Source organism: Protopterus annectens, chromosome 1.part0, assembly GCF_019279795.1.
Source record: "Protopterus annectens isolate FY-2018-M chromosome 1.part0, PAN1.0, whole genome shotgun sequence".
Classification (NCBI taxonomy): domain Eukaryota; kingdom Metazoa; phylum Chordata; order Ceratodontiformes; family Protopteridae; genus Protopterus; species Protopterus annectens.
This window is the reverse complement of record NC_056725.1, coordinates 47,386,632-47,404,022: the sequence shown is the minus strand read 5'-3', so window position 1 is coordinate 47,404,022 and position 17,391 is coordinate 47,386,632. Positions and strand designations below refer to the sequence as shown.

General features: G+C 38.8%; 1 protein-coding gene across 2 annotated transcripts in view; it reads right to left on the bottom strand.

Moving 5' to 3' along the window:
- Positions 1-17,391, bottom strand: part of SIRT2 (sirtuin 2) — a 1,239,326-nt gene that overhangs the window by 253,437 nt on the left and 968,498 nt on the right. The window lies entirely within an intron of this gene.

The following is a 17,391-nucleotide window of genomic DNA, read 5'->3' as shown; positions in this document are numbered from 1 at the left end:
GGAGAGTGGACCTCCTTAGCACCTAGTAAGGAAGATGCCCTCCCCGGACCGGAAGCAGGGACCGGAGCCAAAGCCAGGGTAGCCTGAGGTCCAAGAGAATGGATCGGATCCGAAAAGGTCAGAGCCGAAGAAACCATTCCCTTGGGTCCGACTCCCTGATCCGATGAACTCAAGGTAACAGCTGGAGTCGAAGTTGGGGAAACAGTCGGCACCGAGCTACCAGCTCTGAAAGACCTTGGATCCAACAGCCCCGAAGCACGGATCGGGGAAGGAGAGATGGGGCAGAAACGAGGCATGGCGGTCCCCCCTCCAGAGGGAGAGGGGCCTGGCAAGACTCCCATCTGAATTTGGGTCTGAATGAATCTCCGCATCATCCTGTCCATGTCCATGTCCGATAGGCTCCAAGTCGACCTCGAAGAGGCCACCGACTTGGATCTGGCTGGTCTGCGCAATGGGGAGGAAGGCCTCGGGTCCGAATGTTCCAATGAATCTGGTGAGAAATGAGGAGACCGGAGCCGTGGAGAAACAGGTCTCATGGTCTTACAAGGGGGACTAAGAAAGAGCTCCCTGTCTGGGGATCTCTTGTGATGTCTGTCCTTTCTCTTCTCCCTATCCTCTCTGTGCCTTTCTTTAACTTTTTCTTTTTCCTTGTCAGCCACGCTGACTGTAGATTTGTCTTTAGAAGACCCATCACCAGAAGAAGAGGGAGGTTGAGTCCCTGTCTGGGTGGAAGGCAAAACACAAGAGACCGAGGCCAAGGCAGATTCCAACTTGGCAGCAGGGAGAAGGCCTTTGGCTACTAACTTGGCCTTCCAATCCCTAAGGGCCCTCGGAATGAAACCAGAAGAGATAGCACATTGAGTGGACAAATGTGCCACTCCCAAGCAAATCACACACAGAGTGTGACCATCAGCTGGTGAGAGCTTAGGGCCACACTCTGTACATTTTTTGAAAACAGGCTTTGGCTGATCAGCCATAGTCCTGCACCCAAAAGTACAAACACTACCCACCAGAAAAAACACACACACACACACAGGTAGAGGAAGGGCTGCCCTAACTACTACTCTCCGCATAACTTTTTTTTTTTTTTTGACACCGACGAACAAGCGAGACACTAAACAAGGGGAGGAAAGGAAAATATTCACTCAAACACACACTAGATACAAGAAATTATACCATTTACTATCCCTGAGCTCAGAGCAAAGGAGACCACGATGCACACTACTGGTGTGGCAAACGAGATCTGAGGGAAGATAGGAGATGGTAGGGCATTATGGGTAAGGGGAGGAGCTTGGAGCTTGGAGCAGATGCTAGAAAAAAAGTTGCCGGCTCGGTTCCGATACGGATCCATATACCCACAGGCTGCAGATAAAATGAAGTTAACTACTTCAGATTCTTTATTTTCTGAAGCCAACATAAAGCAACAACTGGAGCTAAGCAGTGTTTGAAAGCCATTTGGGCAGCAGAAGCCCAAAGGGCAAAGCACAGAAAATGGTATTCCAAAGCAGAGAACCTTAAAAGCTTCCAGTGATATGGAAGAATTGGGATATGAAGGGATGCATCTTTTATATCCAAGGTTGCCAAGAATGCTTGAGGCAGAATCACAGGAAGAAGAGTGTAGGGCAAACATTTTGAATTTTAGAATTCTCAAAAATAAATTGAGGAGGGTCAGATCCAAAATGGGTCTCCATTTCCCTCATTTCTTGGAAGCAGAAAAAGCCTTGAATAGAAATAACTCCTGTGCAACTGGAGGGATTAAAAAGAACTGGCTTGTTGGAACAGGAGGAATGCCTCATCTGTGAGGAGGAGAAAGCTACGATAACGTGCAACAGATATGAATTACTAAAAGAATCCATTTGTCTTTGGTGACTCATTCCCAAATTGGAAGTACGGAAAACTTAATTGATAAAGAGGTTATGGGTAGACCAAAGTGGGGTAGTGGGGGAGGCAGAGGTGGGGAGTCACAAAAAGGTTGATTTGCCTGGAAAGGTGTGTGTGTGTGGGGGGTAGACCCAATTGAATTCCTGCTTGGGTTTATCTTGAGGTCTCTTTTTTGAATATCATTTACCTTTTGAGGGGCATTTTGTCCTTTATGAAAAACAGGACCTGCTTTAGAAGGGTGGCTTCTTTGAAGCTTGGGAACAGGAGAGAGAGAAAGATCTGCTTAAAGTCTTGCATAATTCTATCTCTCTCCAGAAGACTCTTAAAAATGTTAGCAGCAGTAGGACCATACAGAGAGAATCTCTATCCAGAGGAGCATCTAGAATTTTTGATTTAACATCCTTAGGAAGAGAGTGAAGCCTAACCCTAGAAGACCTCCTAAAATGGAATTCGTAACAGCTGCTGTTGAACAGGTATCATCTGCATCATAGCTGCATTTACTAGAATGCTTAGTTACCTGGTAAGCAATTAAGTAAAGAAAAAAACAGACTTGCTCTCACAGTCAGGCATATCAGATAAAATCTTACTAAAGTCTCCCAACAAGGACAAGTGATACCTAGTCATATGTGTGTGACAGTTGAAACCATGGAAAGCAAGAACAGTGGCGATATAAACCTTCTTTCCATATATGTTGATGCCGCCCCCCAACTATCTTTATTGTTGAGAAGGGCGCTGATAGAAGGCATAAGTTTAGTACATTTATCAGACTTCAGTGAAATGACAGCCAGATCAGATGAGATGTTCAGAAACAAACATCTTTGGGAATCTGGGACTTAAAATCTGGCATGAGGTTGGGTTCCTAGAAGCAGTGATAAAGGTAACTTGCAATGTTTCAAGAGCAGGAGGGATGATGGGTGGTTTTGGGACACCCATATACACAGGATCAAAATATATTTTCTGTATGTCTAACACCTGCTTGAATTCCCAGTGAAAATGCTGCATCATCTTTAACACTGTGCTTCCAAAAGAAAGTTACTCTGAGGGAATATCTGAAAATGGAGATAATCCAGACAGCTCAAGTAATTTCTTGTATCCTACCTGTGATCCTGAGGATGACAAGACTAACAAGAAACACAGTACAAACGTTTAGTTTAAGTAAAATCACTTTAGTAAGCATATCTCTCTTGCTCTGATCCCCTCTCTGAGAGAGGAATAAAGATTTGTTGTTGAAGTTTCACTTTTCTTTATTCAGTTAAGTAGGTAAATGCTATTGTTCTAATACATTACATTCAACAGGTCAGTTATTTACAGCCAAAAGGCAAACAAGGCAGGCAAATCCAAATACTCCAAAGCAAAGGTTAACGTATTTTTAATAGAAACGTTTTCGCTCCTGCACAAGCAAAGAGCTTCTTCAGACAAAGTAAAAAAGCGCCAGTAACATTTTATGAACACTCATTTATGATGTCACGTCCTTAAAACCAATTAATGCAACATATTGGATAGTTCGTTCACTGAACGGAATTTAAAAAATATATAAAAAATATACAAAATATGACATCATTTCCTATAATCCTAAAAAAGAGGTAATAAAAGAGGTACAATAAAGAGAATTGACCTCAAAACAAGAGGTACCATAATAAAAACCGGACACATCCGTCGGAACGTATATCAAAACATTCAGCAGGCATACCTTTGTACTTTAACTACATATAAAGGTTAAAACATAAAAAACACTTACAATAACCCAGCTTTTAACCCCAAACAGTTATATACTACCCTCCAACCAAATATATATCCAAAACCATTATAACCTGTTGTGCAAAATGCCGTATTCACAGACAAATAGCGATTATAAACATAATGGAGAGGCTAAAGGTAACTCTGACCTATTTAAAGGTACCTAAGCAGAAAATCTTTATATTTCTCGAGTTACATAAAGTAATGGGAGCGTTTTAAAAGTATCTGTTCCTAATTCCTAAGATAACTTTTATATTTTAGAAACACCGAAATGTTACACATTTCATTCAGACCAGGTGGAGAAAAGGCATTTAGTAGTAATTGCCATTCCAGTTCTTTTAATTCAAGGAGGAGCGATTGGGGGCCCCCCCTGACTCCAACCTTTACTGCGTCGATTCCCATGAAGGAAAAGCTATGACCAACATGATCTAGTATGTGTTTAGAGAGAGCGTTGTCTGTTTTTTTGTTTTTAATGGCATAATTATGTTGGTAAACACGGTCCCGCAATCTGCGGTCCGTTTTACCAACATAAAATGCCAAACAGCAATTGCAAAGTGCAATATAAATAATTGATCTAGAATCACAGAAGATCTTCTCCTTAATATAATATTTTTCACCTCTTATCGTAAATGAGTTCCCTGTTTTTAGTAGTCTACACCAGTTACAGAACCCACAGGTGAAAGTGCCAGTTTGTTTAGACAGTACTAAGTGTGGATTTCCTATTTGTAGGAATTCTTTCAAATTTTTGCCCCTCTTCAACCTCTTGTTTTGAGGTCAATTCTCTTTATTGTACCTCTTTTATTACCTCTTTTTTAGGATTATAGGAAATGATGTCATATTTTGTATATTTTTTATATATTTTTTAAATTCCGTTCAGTGAACGAACTATCCAATATGTTGCATTAATTGGTTTTAAGGACGTGACATCATAAATGAGTGTTCATAAAATGTTACTGGCGCTTTTTTACTTTGTCTGAAGAAGCTCTTTGCTTGTGCAGGAGCGAAAACGTTTCTATTAAAAATACGTTAACCTTTGCTTTGGAGTATTTGGATTTGCCTGCCTTGTTTGCCTTTTTACAGTTTTGTTTTTGTTTGCGGTTACCAGTTTGTTTGTTCGGAGCATGGCTAGTCCGAAAACTCCTGTACTTTTTGAGTCCGGGAACAGCTCACAATCTGATGTTCCTTTTCTACGTGACTCAAATAACTTTGAAAGGCTGTTGTCATCATTGACACAACGTTTGGACTTACTGAATTCACGGCTGGATAATATGGAATCCAACCAAGCGCCTACACTATTGAACACTATTCCTTGGCAATGCAGCAGTAGCAACGTGAGTTTGGGAAACGGCTCCGTTCCATCTCTACCACCAGGACAGGTACCACGCCTATCTAATGACACTAATATTACCGAGAGCTTAAACCCGATGTTAATGTCTGCGAACGTCGGACTTTCCCATCCATTGGAGCAGGTACACCATAACCGACATAACGGCAGTGGGAATGGCTTGGACAGTGGTCATACAGCACCGAACGGTGGAAATATTCATTCTCCCGTTTCAGAAGGCCGACCGGAGTTTATTGGCGAGCCCACATATGGGCAATGGGTGAAGAATACCGTAGCCTTTGAGTTTGGTTCATCATCTGTTATGAATTCGCCGACTACTGGTTTGGACACTACAGGTAACACTGAAAGTAACATTGCAGCTAACCTAAGACTGTTGGATTTGAAAATGTTAAAGATAAAAAAACTCCAATTAGAAGTTTCATACTTCAAACAGTGTTTAAAGGAAAAGCTTGTACCTAAGGGTTTAAGGAGCTCCTTTACCCCTACTAATCTATTTTTGACCCAGTTTTTATTGGGGAATTATCCAACCTTCTTAACAAACAAGGTTTGGAATTGTTAGAAATTATGGTAAAACATTATGGGAAACAAATTGATGCTTTATTACTAGAAAGTAACACTCTCAATGACTTGATTAAATCTGATGTCAATTTTTTACGTTATAAGTATGACTACTTTCGCATTTTTGAAAGCATCGATGGTTTACTTGTCAAATTGAAAACGAACAAAGATAAAAAACTTGTGAGAGACCGACAAGCTTATATTAAAGAAATTGCATATCCCAACTTGGTTAAAAATTTTAATGGGGCTAAAAACCAAGTGGAAAATCAAAATAAAGATCACAACAATAGTAATGGAGGACCCCCATTAAGCACGTTGGATGAAAATGAATGTGAATTTGATGACGGAGATGAGGGATCATCTTCCCATCAACCGAGAAGAAGTGATAGAATCAAAACCTTTTACAACAACCAGGGTTACCGCCCTAATTATAAAAGTCATTCTAAACCTTTTTTAGGGCGGAAGAATCACCAGCAGCAGAAGAAATCGAACAAAGCCTAAATGTGCCTTCTTCCATTTCTGAAAATGTTCCCTGTCCTCAGAAACCTGTCATTTTGACTAACATCAAGGGAGACTTTTTTGTGTATAACTTTTCGGATATTAAGATTGAACAAGACCTTATTGAACTTTTAGCCTTTGGGTTAACTTTTGTGCCTGATCAGAGGATCAGCTTGCCTAAACTTTTGATTGATCTTAAATGTTTTGTAAGAGGGTTGAACCTCAAGGTATTGTTTAACGGTGATGTAAGTAACCAAAAACCCCCATTCAAACTGTTAAGTGTCTTTAACCCTCCTCTTCACCCTACTTTGCAAACCTTTGAGTATGCCTGTGAATTGGATTTTAGACACTTGTTTAAGAACATTGGATGGTTTGATTCAAACAGTAACATCACACCGGAACAGAGATCTTGTTTAAAAAATTTATGCAACCTACCTATCAGAGTGATCAAACCAGACAAGGGTGGTGGTTTGGTTATCTTTGATAAATCTGATTACACTTCAAGAATGATTAAAATTCTTGAGTCTCCAGCTTATGAAAGTTCATCCTTGAATGAGACAACATGTCAGTATAACAGGATAAAAGGGTACTTCAGAGATCTCTTTATTGAAGGGAAGATTGACTTAGATACATTCGACTTCATCAACATCTCCTTCCCTAGAGCCCCAATTATGTTTGGGATACCTAAAATTCATAAAAATTTAGAAGATCCACCCATGCGGGCTCTAGTGGATGGGAGATGTTGTATTACCCACCCAAGTGCTAAGGTAGTTGACCACATATTAAGGAAATACCTTACAACACTTCCTCAAATTTGTAAAGACTCGTGGTCCTTCTTAAAGTCTATCAACAACCTTCCATTCTGACCTTCCTACAGCTTCTTAACCATCGATGTGGTGGATTTATATACGTCCATCCCACACCTTGAAGCCGTGGAATGGGTCGAGCTCATGTTGGTAGACATGGGGGCACCACAGGATGAGATTTATGTGGTCACAACGCTCCTCGATATAATTTTATCATCCAATTTTTTCATCTTTGATAACAAACATTACTTACAGAGGAGGGGCATCGCTATGGGTTCGCCATGTGGCGGCAGTGTGGCGAACCTTGTAGTAGCCTACTGGGAAAAGACCTGTTTGTTTAATTATCCATTATTTAAAGAGATGTCCAAATTCTATACACGGTTTTTGGATGATGTTTTTATTCTTATCGAGGGCGATCTGGAGTCTGTTACTAAGTTAATGAAGTACATGAATGAATCATGCACTTTTTTGACATTTACCCACCACTATTCAACGAGTGAAAGTGAATACTTAGATGTCAAACTTGTCAAAGATGTTGATCAAAATTGTTTTCTTTCTAAGATTTTTAGGAAGAAAACATATTGCAATGCTTTCCTTCACTTTTCTAGTAATCACCCCTGGAAACAAAAGAAATCCATCTTCAAAGGTCAATTAGTGAGAGCTACACGCATGTGTAGCACTCTCTCTGATTTTGAAGAGGAGTGTAATACCCTGAAAAATATGTTTCAAAACAGGGGTTACCCCACGGAACTTTTGGATAACTTGATTGATGAGGTTTTGTTTAAAAGAAGTTCAGGGTTCTACCAACCATTACTACAGGGCTCTATTCAGGTTAATCCCCACATGACGTCAGATTTAGAGATTGGGGTAAGGCGGAATGATGCTAACCACCTACTGAATGTACCCAATATTATTGATGAGGAATTAAGGACCCCGGAGACTGACTTTAAGAGTAGATTTAGTTTCACATTTAATAAACACACTCTTAGTATGTGCTGTATTGTCAAGAAGAATTGGGAGTTTATCAAAAACAACACCCACTTACTTGACATTTTGGGTGCCTCTCCTGGTTTTGTGTTTAAGAGGGGCAAAAATTTGAAAGAATTCCTACAAATAGGAAATCCACACTTAGTACTGTCTAAACAAACTGGCACTTTCACCTGTGGGTTCTGTAACTGGTGTAGACTACTAAAAACAGGGAACTCATTTACGATAAGAGGTGAAAAATATTATATTAAGGAGAAGATCTTCTGTGATTCTAGATCAATTATTTATATTGCACTTTGCAATTGCTGTTTGGCATTTTATGTTGGTAAAACGGACCGCAGATTGCGGGACCGTGTTTACCAACATAATTATGCCATTAAAAACAAAAAAACAGACAACGCTCTCTCTAAACACATACTAGATCATGTTGGTCATAGCTTTTCCTTCATGGGAATCGACGCAGTAAAGGTTGGAGTCAGGGGGGGCCCCCAATCGCTCCTCCTTGAATTAAAAGAACTGGAATGGCAATTACTACTAAATGCCTTTTCTCCACCTGGTCTGAATGAAATGTGTAACATTTCGGTGTTTCTAAAATATAAAAGTTATCTTAGGAATTAGGAACAGATACTTTTTTAAAACGCTCCCATTACTTTATGTAACTCGAGAAATATAAAGATTTTCTGCTTAGGTACCTTTAAATAGGTCAGAGTTACCTTTAGCCTCTCCATTATGTTTATAATCGCTATTTGTCTGTGAATACGGCATTTTGCACAACAGGTTATAATGGTTTTGGATATATATTTGGTTGGAGGGTAGTATATAACTGTTTGGGGTTAAAAGCTGGGTTATTGTAAGTGTTTTTTATGTTTTAACCTTTATATGTAGTTAAAGTACAAAGGTATGCCTGCTGAATGTTTTGATATACGTTCCGACGGATGTGTCCGGTTTTTATTATGGTACCTCTTGTTTTGAGGTCAATTCTCTTTATTGTACCTCTTTTATTACCTCTTTTTTAGGATTATAGGAAATGATGTCATATTTTGTATATTTTTTATATATTTTTTAAATTCCGTTCAGTGAACGAACTATCCAATATGTTGCATTAATTGGTTTTAAGGACGTGACATCATAAATGAGTGTTCATAAAATGTTACTGGCGCTTTTTTACTTTGTCTGAAGAAGCTCTTTGCTTGTGCAGGAGCGAAAACGTTTCTATTAAAAATACGTTAACCTTTGCTTTGGAGTATTTGGATTTGCCTGCCTTGTTTGCCTTTTTACAGTTTTGTTTTTGTTTGCGGTTACCAGTTATTTACAGCCAGTTACAGGCAATTGTGGTAGGGTCCAAGGAAGCTGATTGGAGGAAAATCTGGGAGATGGAAAAACAAGCAGCCAATACCAAAGCTTACAGGTTAGTCACTTATTTTAATATTCCTGAAAGACCCATGAGTATTTACTAGCTCAGCAGCCTGTGGAACTTCATTCTTAGTTAGAAGGTTTTTATTTTTAACAAACTAAAAAATGACAACACACCATTACAAAACTATATTTAAGGAAACACTTTCGCCTGAACTTCATCGGGTCCATCTAGTAAAGTGGTTTGTAAACTGATTTACAGTTTGATCACTGAAAATGCCTGCTGTTATGAGGCCATCACCAAGTTTTATTAGCCTGTTTTTTTTTTTATTACATGTAATATGAGAGTCTGTGTCTGCCTTTCTGGGGCTCATATTCCTTGAAACAAATCACCTGAAATGCATTATGAAAGTCTAATGTAGTCAAAAAGGATTACAGTGCCTGCTTATAAGAAGCTAATGTGACCAGTCCACATTCTTCTACCTGATGAAGGCAGACATTTTCATATGCATGGGAGGTAGTCACTTAGATCCACACCAGGTGACTCCCATTTTTTGAAAAAAAATGCATCCAGAGAAGTAGCTTACAGTGGAAACAAGTCACTGAGCTTATTTTTACAGAGTTCATGTTTATGCACAAGTAGAAGGAAAATGTAATTACAGTTTGAGACCTCAGAACCTCTTGTACAGGCTTTTTGTGACCATGGAATAAAAATCCATTGGGGTGAAATGCAGACTATACAAAACCTTTACTAAAAATAAGTATATCCAATCATTTTGAGCACAGACAAACTGAGCCTATACTGTATATAACACAGCAGTGTGGAGTGTGACCCTAGGATAACAATTTTCACTGTTCTGCAAATTACAGACATTATGTTAAATGCAGGCCAAATGGCTAGAATATCTATACCTGGTTGCTATGGGGAATCTACATTGAGTGGGAGAATGCCCCTGGTCTCATAGTGTGGTTCTATGGTATTCCAGTCTGGGGTCTTCAATGTCAAGCCTCTTCCTGGGTATAGCAGTTAGTGAGGGCTCTTCTGTTCAGATTCCTACTCTCTTCAGTTTTCAGGTGGTGACATCAGTGCAAAAGCGGGTTAGGGAGCTCTGTCCCTGGTTAGATAACGGGCAGAAAACTGGGCAGGATCAGGTGGAGGGGAAGTTAATCAATCTCCTGAGAGAAGGGGTGGTGCCATGGGGCCTAGCATGGGGTTTGATGATGTTAATAGGCTGGTGTAATCAGTATGGGTGTAGTCTGCTAATCAAATTAGGAGGCTAGTGTTTGGCCCCCTTTTCTTACTCCTAACAACAAAAGGAAAGCCCAAAAGTCCCAAATTAGTAGTAGAAAACATTTTCAAGTACCTTGAAATATGCTGTTTAAGTTTATACACATCACGATGTAAAAAACATTTTCAAACTCCTGACAGTTACCATTTAGGCATGCAAATATCTTGAAATGACAAAAAAATAAATAAACAGAGTGGCTTGCTTCCTGTGTTACTAATTCACCAGACAAACCATGCCAAGGGAGATGCAGTCATCTGATGACATAATTTCTTGATTTGCTTTTTCATATTAACAGCAACAATTAGAGTTAATTATAAGTTAATGTCTAGGTCCTGGGTTAAACAGTACAGGTGTTTTTGGCTGTATGATTTATGGTTTAGTTCAGATGAAAATCTTCTTCTTTCGGCTGCTCCCGTTAGGGGTCACCACAGCGGATAATCTGTTTCCATTTCTTCCTGTCGTCTGCATCTTGCTCTGTCACACCAACCACCTGCATGCCCTCTCTCACCACATCCATAAACCTTATCTTAGGCCTTCCTCTTTTCCTGTTACCTGGCAACTTCATCCTTAGCATCTTTTTCCAATATACTCTGCATCCCTCCTCAGCACATGTCCAAACCAACGTAATCTTGCCTCTCTGGCTTTATCTCCAAACCTTCCAACCTGGGCTGACCCTCTAATATACTTATTCCTAATCCTGTCCACCCTCGTCACACCAAGGGCAGATCTAAACATCTTTAACTCTGCCACGTCCAGCTCTGACTCCTGCCTTTTTGTCAATACCACTGTCTCCAACCCATATAACATAGTTAGTCTCACTATCCTCTTATAGACCCTTCCTATTCACTCTTACTGGTACTTGTCTATCACAAATCACTCCTGACACTCTTCTCCACCCACTCCATCCTGTCTGTACTCTCTTCAACTCTCTTCCACACTCCCCATTACTCTGAACTGTTGATTCTAAGTATTTAAACTCGTCCACCTTTGCCACCTCTACTCCCTGCATCATCACCATTTCTCTATCCTCCCTCTGATTCACACACATATATTCTGTCTTAGTCCTGATTACCTTCATTCCTCTTCTCTCTAGAGCATATCTCCACCTCTCCAGGGTCTCCCCCAACTGTTCCCTACTCTCACTACTGATCACAATGTCATCTGCAAACATCACAGTCCACGAGGAATCCTGTCTGATCTCCTCTGTCAACCTGTCCATCACCATTGCAAATAAGAAAGGGCTCAGAGCTGATCCTTGATGTAATCCCACCTCCACCTTAAACGCATCCATCACTCCCACCGCAGACCTCGCAGCTGTCACACTACCCTCGTACATATCCTGTACTACTCTTACATACTTCTCTGACACACCCGACTTCCTCATACAATACCACAACTCCTCTCTAGGCACCCTGTCATATGCTTTCCCTAAGTCCACAAAGACACAATGCAACTCCTTCTGACTTTCACTGTACTTCTCCATCAACACTCTCAGAGCCAACATCGCATCTGTAGTGCTCTTTCCTGGCATGAAACCATACTGCTGATCACTAATCATCACCTCCCTTCTAAACCTAGCTTCCACCACTCTTTCCCATAACTTCATGCTGTGACTGATTAATTTAATCCTTCTGTAGTTACTACAGCTCTGCACATCACCCTTATTCTTAAAAATCGGTACCAAAACACTTTCCAAGATTTCATTAAACAATCTAGTTAAAAACTCCACTGCCATTTCACCTAAACACCTCCATGCTTCCACAGGTATGTCATCTGGACCAACAGCCTTGCCATTCTTCATCCTCTTCATAGCTATCCTTACTTCCTCCTTACTAATCCACTGCATTTCATGATTCACTATCCGCACATCATCCAATCTTCTCTCTCTCTCATTCTCTTCATTCATCAGCCCATCAAAGTACTCTTTCCATCTGCTCAACACACTCTCCTCGCTTGTGACTACGTTTCCCTCATTATCCTTTATCACCCTTACCTGCTGCACATGCTCGACTTTAAACCAGGGTGGCAGTGGGTGTCCAGCCTGATCTGCCAACTTAACTTGATTTTTTCAATGGATGGCATTTTTGTTTCCTTCAAGTGGATGAAAAGTGAGTGTGTCCACGATGTGGAAGTAGAAATTGGTATGGTCTGGGAAATCATGGCAGTGCTTAGCTAGTTAGGTTTTGAGGATCTGAAGCCTGATGTAAGACAGGTGGTGTGCCACCGTAAACTCTTAAAAATACACAAATGAGCACTTCTGAAGGCCACCAACGATCTATTGAGCTAAACACTTTTTATTTTGTAACAAACACACTGAATTAACATACACACATTAATGCTTAATGTATCACCGCATTTTTGTCAAAACCAAGACTTTATCAGATGTATGCATACCTCCTCATTGTGCCTCTTTTTATACTAAAATCAATGAATGACAACCAATTACAAGGCTAATCTTATAATTCAATTATTGCATAATACTTACTTTAAAACCTAAATAATTATGCCTATAAACATGTCTTATATAAAAATATGTATGATATGTAAAATAAATAAATACATTCTTGAGTAAATATCCTTCACAAAAGATACTTAAGAAAAAATATCTACATGTACATGTGTATACCACTTCAAAAGTATAGAATTCCCCATTTATTAATCATATGTTCTGCCATCTAGTGGTCATTGAAATATTTTCACCATTTAGCTGCTCTGAGCTTTAATACAAGAACCAGGGAGACTGCATCATTAAGACCTGGAGGTTTAATTTCCGTTTAGTTTTTCTTATGTAAAATGACGTATATTTGTCACACAATGCTATGTATACCACCCCACATGTACTACAGTTCACAAAACTTTTACTATTAATCCATTTGAATCTACTAGCCAAATATATATTTTCACCTTTTTTGAAAAATGGACATTGTGAGCATGTGAGCAAAAACCACATTTGAATGTGCCTAGCTTACCTTCCTTGTTAACTACTATACCACTATTATGCCTTTCTAGCATATTCTTTACACTGGCACGTTTTCTGTATATAAACTTAAGGTTTTTTTTGAAAATACCATCTAAATCAGAAATGCTAGTAAATCTAGCCCACTCTCTTTCTATAATATCCCTTATCATACCTGCATCGCCATTGTAATCTGTAACAAATGCTTCCTCATACTCATTAATATGGTTAGTCATCCTTTCTTTTACCTGGCCTATGAAGAAATTTTCATTTCCTAATATGGGTGCAAATCTACTTTTTCTACCTTCCATAACTTCATCTTCTATTTCTATCAGCAGACTATCAGGATAACCCCTTTCTTTAAACATACTTGTCAAAAAATGGCATTCTTTTAAAAAAATCACCATCTTTTGAGGTAATTCAGCCCCTCACAAATTATCCTTTCACTAAACCCCTTTTCTGGTGAAAAGGATGAGCGCGAGTATAAAACAAATATGAGTTCAAATATGTTTCCTTTCTATAAACTGTTCATTCAAATCTACCATTGTCTTTCTTAATGGTAATATCTAAACAGTTCATATGCTCATATTCAATATTGTAGGTAAACTTTAAAAAGGAGACAGTCCTAGGAATATAATTAAAAAGTTCTAAAAACTTTTCCTCGGTTTCAATCCAAAATAAATAAATATCATCCAGATAACGCATATAAAAAGTTTCGCACTTTGCATATTCTGAACTAAAAATGTATCTTTCCTCCAAACAAGAAAGGATAATATTAGCATATGTGGGAGCACATCTAGCCTCCATTGCTACACTCTTAAGTTGCTGAAAGAATTCCAATTCATAATAAATATAATTGTTCCTTAAGACCACATTCATTAATGCTAAACACATACAAAATTAATTATTAGTGAATTTCTCATATTTTACAATGGCATTGTTGAACCATCTCATCCCTTCTTTGTGTGGTATGGAGGTGAATAAATCCACTACATCAATAGTGATGAAAATAATTTTCTCATTATACAGATTTGTTTTTTTTTCAACAAATCCCATGAATCTTTTAGTATATTGGCTCCCATCATAGAAAGTCCTTTAAGTTTAACATCTAAAAGCTTTGCCAAAGGGGCAGTAACCAATCCTTCCGATTACACTACATGTCTTAATGGTGGATCCAAAGAATGTTTGTGAACTTTTGGAATACCAAATATAGAGAGTACTTCTAGGCTTATTATCTAAATATTTAAGAGTATCTAAATCTATTGTTCCCTCAAACAAAAGGTCATTTAAAATTAAATTTTTTTTTTTTGTTGGCAGTACTGATCTCATTTACTGATACTCTTATATAATTAGTTTCATTGTCTAATATATTCATCATTTTTGACTCGTATATAATGCTATCCATAAAAACTGTACCGTCCCTTTATCAGGTCTCATTACTCTTAAAAACTGTTTTTCCTGAGCTCATCTAATATAAGTCTTTCTTCTCTGGACAAATTGGGAATCACTTTATTCTGTTCTATACCCTTTCTTAACTCCTTTTCCACTAGGGCTTCAAAATTTCTCAGCTGTGGGTGTAAAGGCTTTTAAATGTGCTTTTCCTTCTGCGTGTTTTATCATTTCCTGTGAATGTTTCTTGTCCATTAAAAAGCAACTCTGAGTTCTTATTCTTAAAAATAATTTCATGTCAGCTATAACTTTGTTTATATCTGCTTTCTTCTGGGGAATGAATTTAAAACCCTTAAAAATAACATAAAATGACTCTCATTTATTAAAATACTACTATAATTAAAAATGTGATATCCTTTAAAACTATATTTAAAATCTTCTTTTAAAATACTATCCTGTCCTAAAGTGCAATTTATTATCTGTTCCATTGGCTGTTCCTGATGTTCCCTTTCCCTCTGTTGTAACTGTAGTGTACAGGTACCCTGTTCTTCAGCCTCTCCGATCTTCGGAGAAAAGGGAACTCTAAAGGGTCATTCAGATCATATGAGGGTCTTCTCCTATCATAGCCTTCCTCCTGAAATTGTGTTTCACGATTAATATGTTCCCTCCCTTCTCTTTCATCTTCCCCATTGATATTCAGGTACATCTTAGGTGTGGGATAACAAGTTTGAGCTGTATATTCTTTTAAATCAATATTTTTCTCATCTTTCTATTAAATAAATGTTTACACTTTCCTTCAATTTTTTCTAAAATATCACATTTCATTTTTTTAATTTTCTACCTTTGTTGTCATATGCACAGAGGAGGCAAAAGTCACTGGGCTTTCTCCATTTTATATCATTATCTTATTATCAGGGTTGTTTCCATCCTTATTTTTGTCATTGAAGGATACTTTAAGATTACACTTCCTCACATAGGTTAAAATCTCTCACAGTTTCCACCAAGTTACTTCTGTTAGAAAGTATTAAAATCAGACCCTTACCTAAGATTTCTTGCTCTAGCTGAGTCACTGGTTTTGTTGAGTGGTTCCAGACATTAGTCCTCTTTTGTTGTTAGTTCTGGTGGGTCCCTTCTATTGTGTTGATCTCTCCAAGGTCCTCAGCTCCCTGGCCCCTTTCCAGGAACTGTTCCTCTGTTGGCGCCCTTCTGGAGCCCTCTGAGTTGAGGAGAGAGGCTGTTCCTTTCATACCTCTCAACTGTATACATTTTCACAGCTTGTTCAGATTTTTTTACTCATATTTTTGGTCTGTTCCTTATAAAATGTGTGGTTTTCTAGCAAATCACTGAAGATTTAAGTCACTAAATAATGAAATACATTTGAGTTCCAGACTTCACATCCTTTAGAAAATGCATGATAACCAAAATCGTGTAATTCTAGCAACTTTCTAAATTTATAAGAACAATATTTAAACTTTGTCCCTATTTTTGGGTGTATGTCCCCTATTTATTTTAGGCCTTTCCTAGATTTCTTTCATCAAGAGGTTGAGAGGTACAGCTCTGTTGCATACCTCCCTGTTGGGGGTCTGGTGGTTCTGGTTAGTGGGTATCTCCCTCTCTGGTGTTATCCTCATGTTCTGCTAAATGGTGGGTGCAAAAAAGTCAGGTCTAGGTTCCCAGTGGCCTCGGTGAAAAGCTGGCTTGTCTTCTTCCACATCTGTCTGGCCAGCAATAGGTGTGGCCAGGGTCCCCCTTCTGTTCCAACGTCATGCTTGGGGTTGTGCTTAGGTTTGTTGGGGGCCTTCAGTGCCCAGTAAACTATATCCCACTGCTGTGACTCCTCCTCTTGACTGAAGTATGCTGGTTTTATTGTTTTTGATTTTCCGTTAAGTCCCTGTTGATTTTTTTTCCATTTTCTTCTCCTTAACTTTGTTTTCAAATTCAGTGATTCTGTTTCCAAGATCTAAAAATCTGGATGGGGAGTCAGGGTTGTCCTTGCATACATTCTCCAGGTTTAGGATGTTGCAGATGGTGGAATCTAGCTAGGTTTTGTTATGGCTATGGAGGATTCCAATCAGCTTGAGACTAGCATCCTTTAAAACTGTGTCCCACTTTCAGAGTAAATCCTCCTCCATGTTGTTTGACATGGGTTTTTGGAACAGCTTAATTTAACTATGATTCAGTTCTTTTTTAGCATTGTTCCTGAAGCAAATCTCTTCCCAGTATCATCCTTTGAGTCTTTTAGTTCCCTCTCGAGGAGGAGAAAGTTGTCTATAGGATCATTTTGGTTGTTGTCTCTTGGCAAGCAGTCTGCATGGTTGTCATGCCTGGTGTGCTGGGTCAAGTCTGCCCAGTTAAAAGTCTTCAGAAGGTTTTTAAGTCTTGAATTATCTGTTTCCATATCACTCCTTAAAGTGATTCCCGTATGTGGAGAAACTCCTTGGGGGTGTCAAGGATGAAGAGAAAACAGAAGTAGTCCAGAAAGCTCAAATTAGGTCTGGTATCCCACCTGTGACACAGAGGGTGACAGGACAAACAAGAAACAGAGTTCAAAGGATTAGTCCAAATAAATTCACTTTACCTATTAGACCTAGG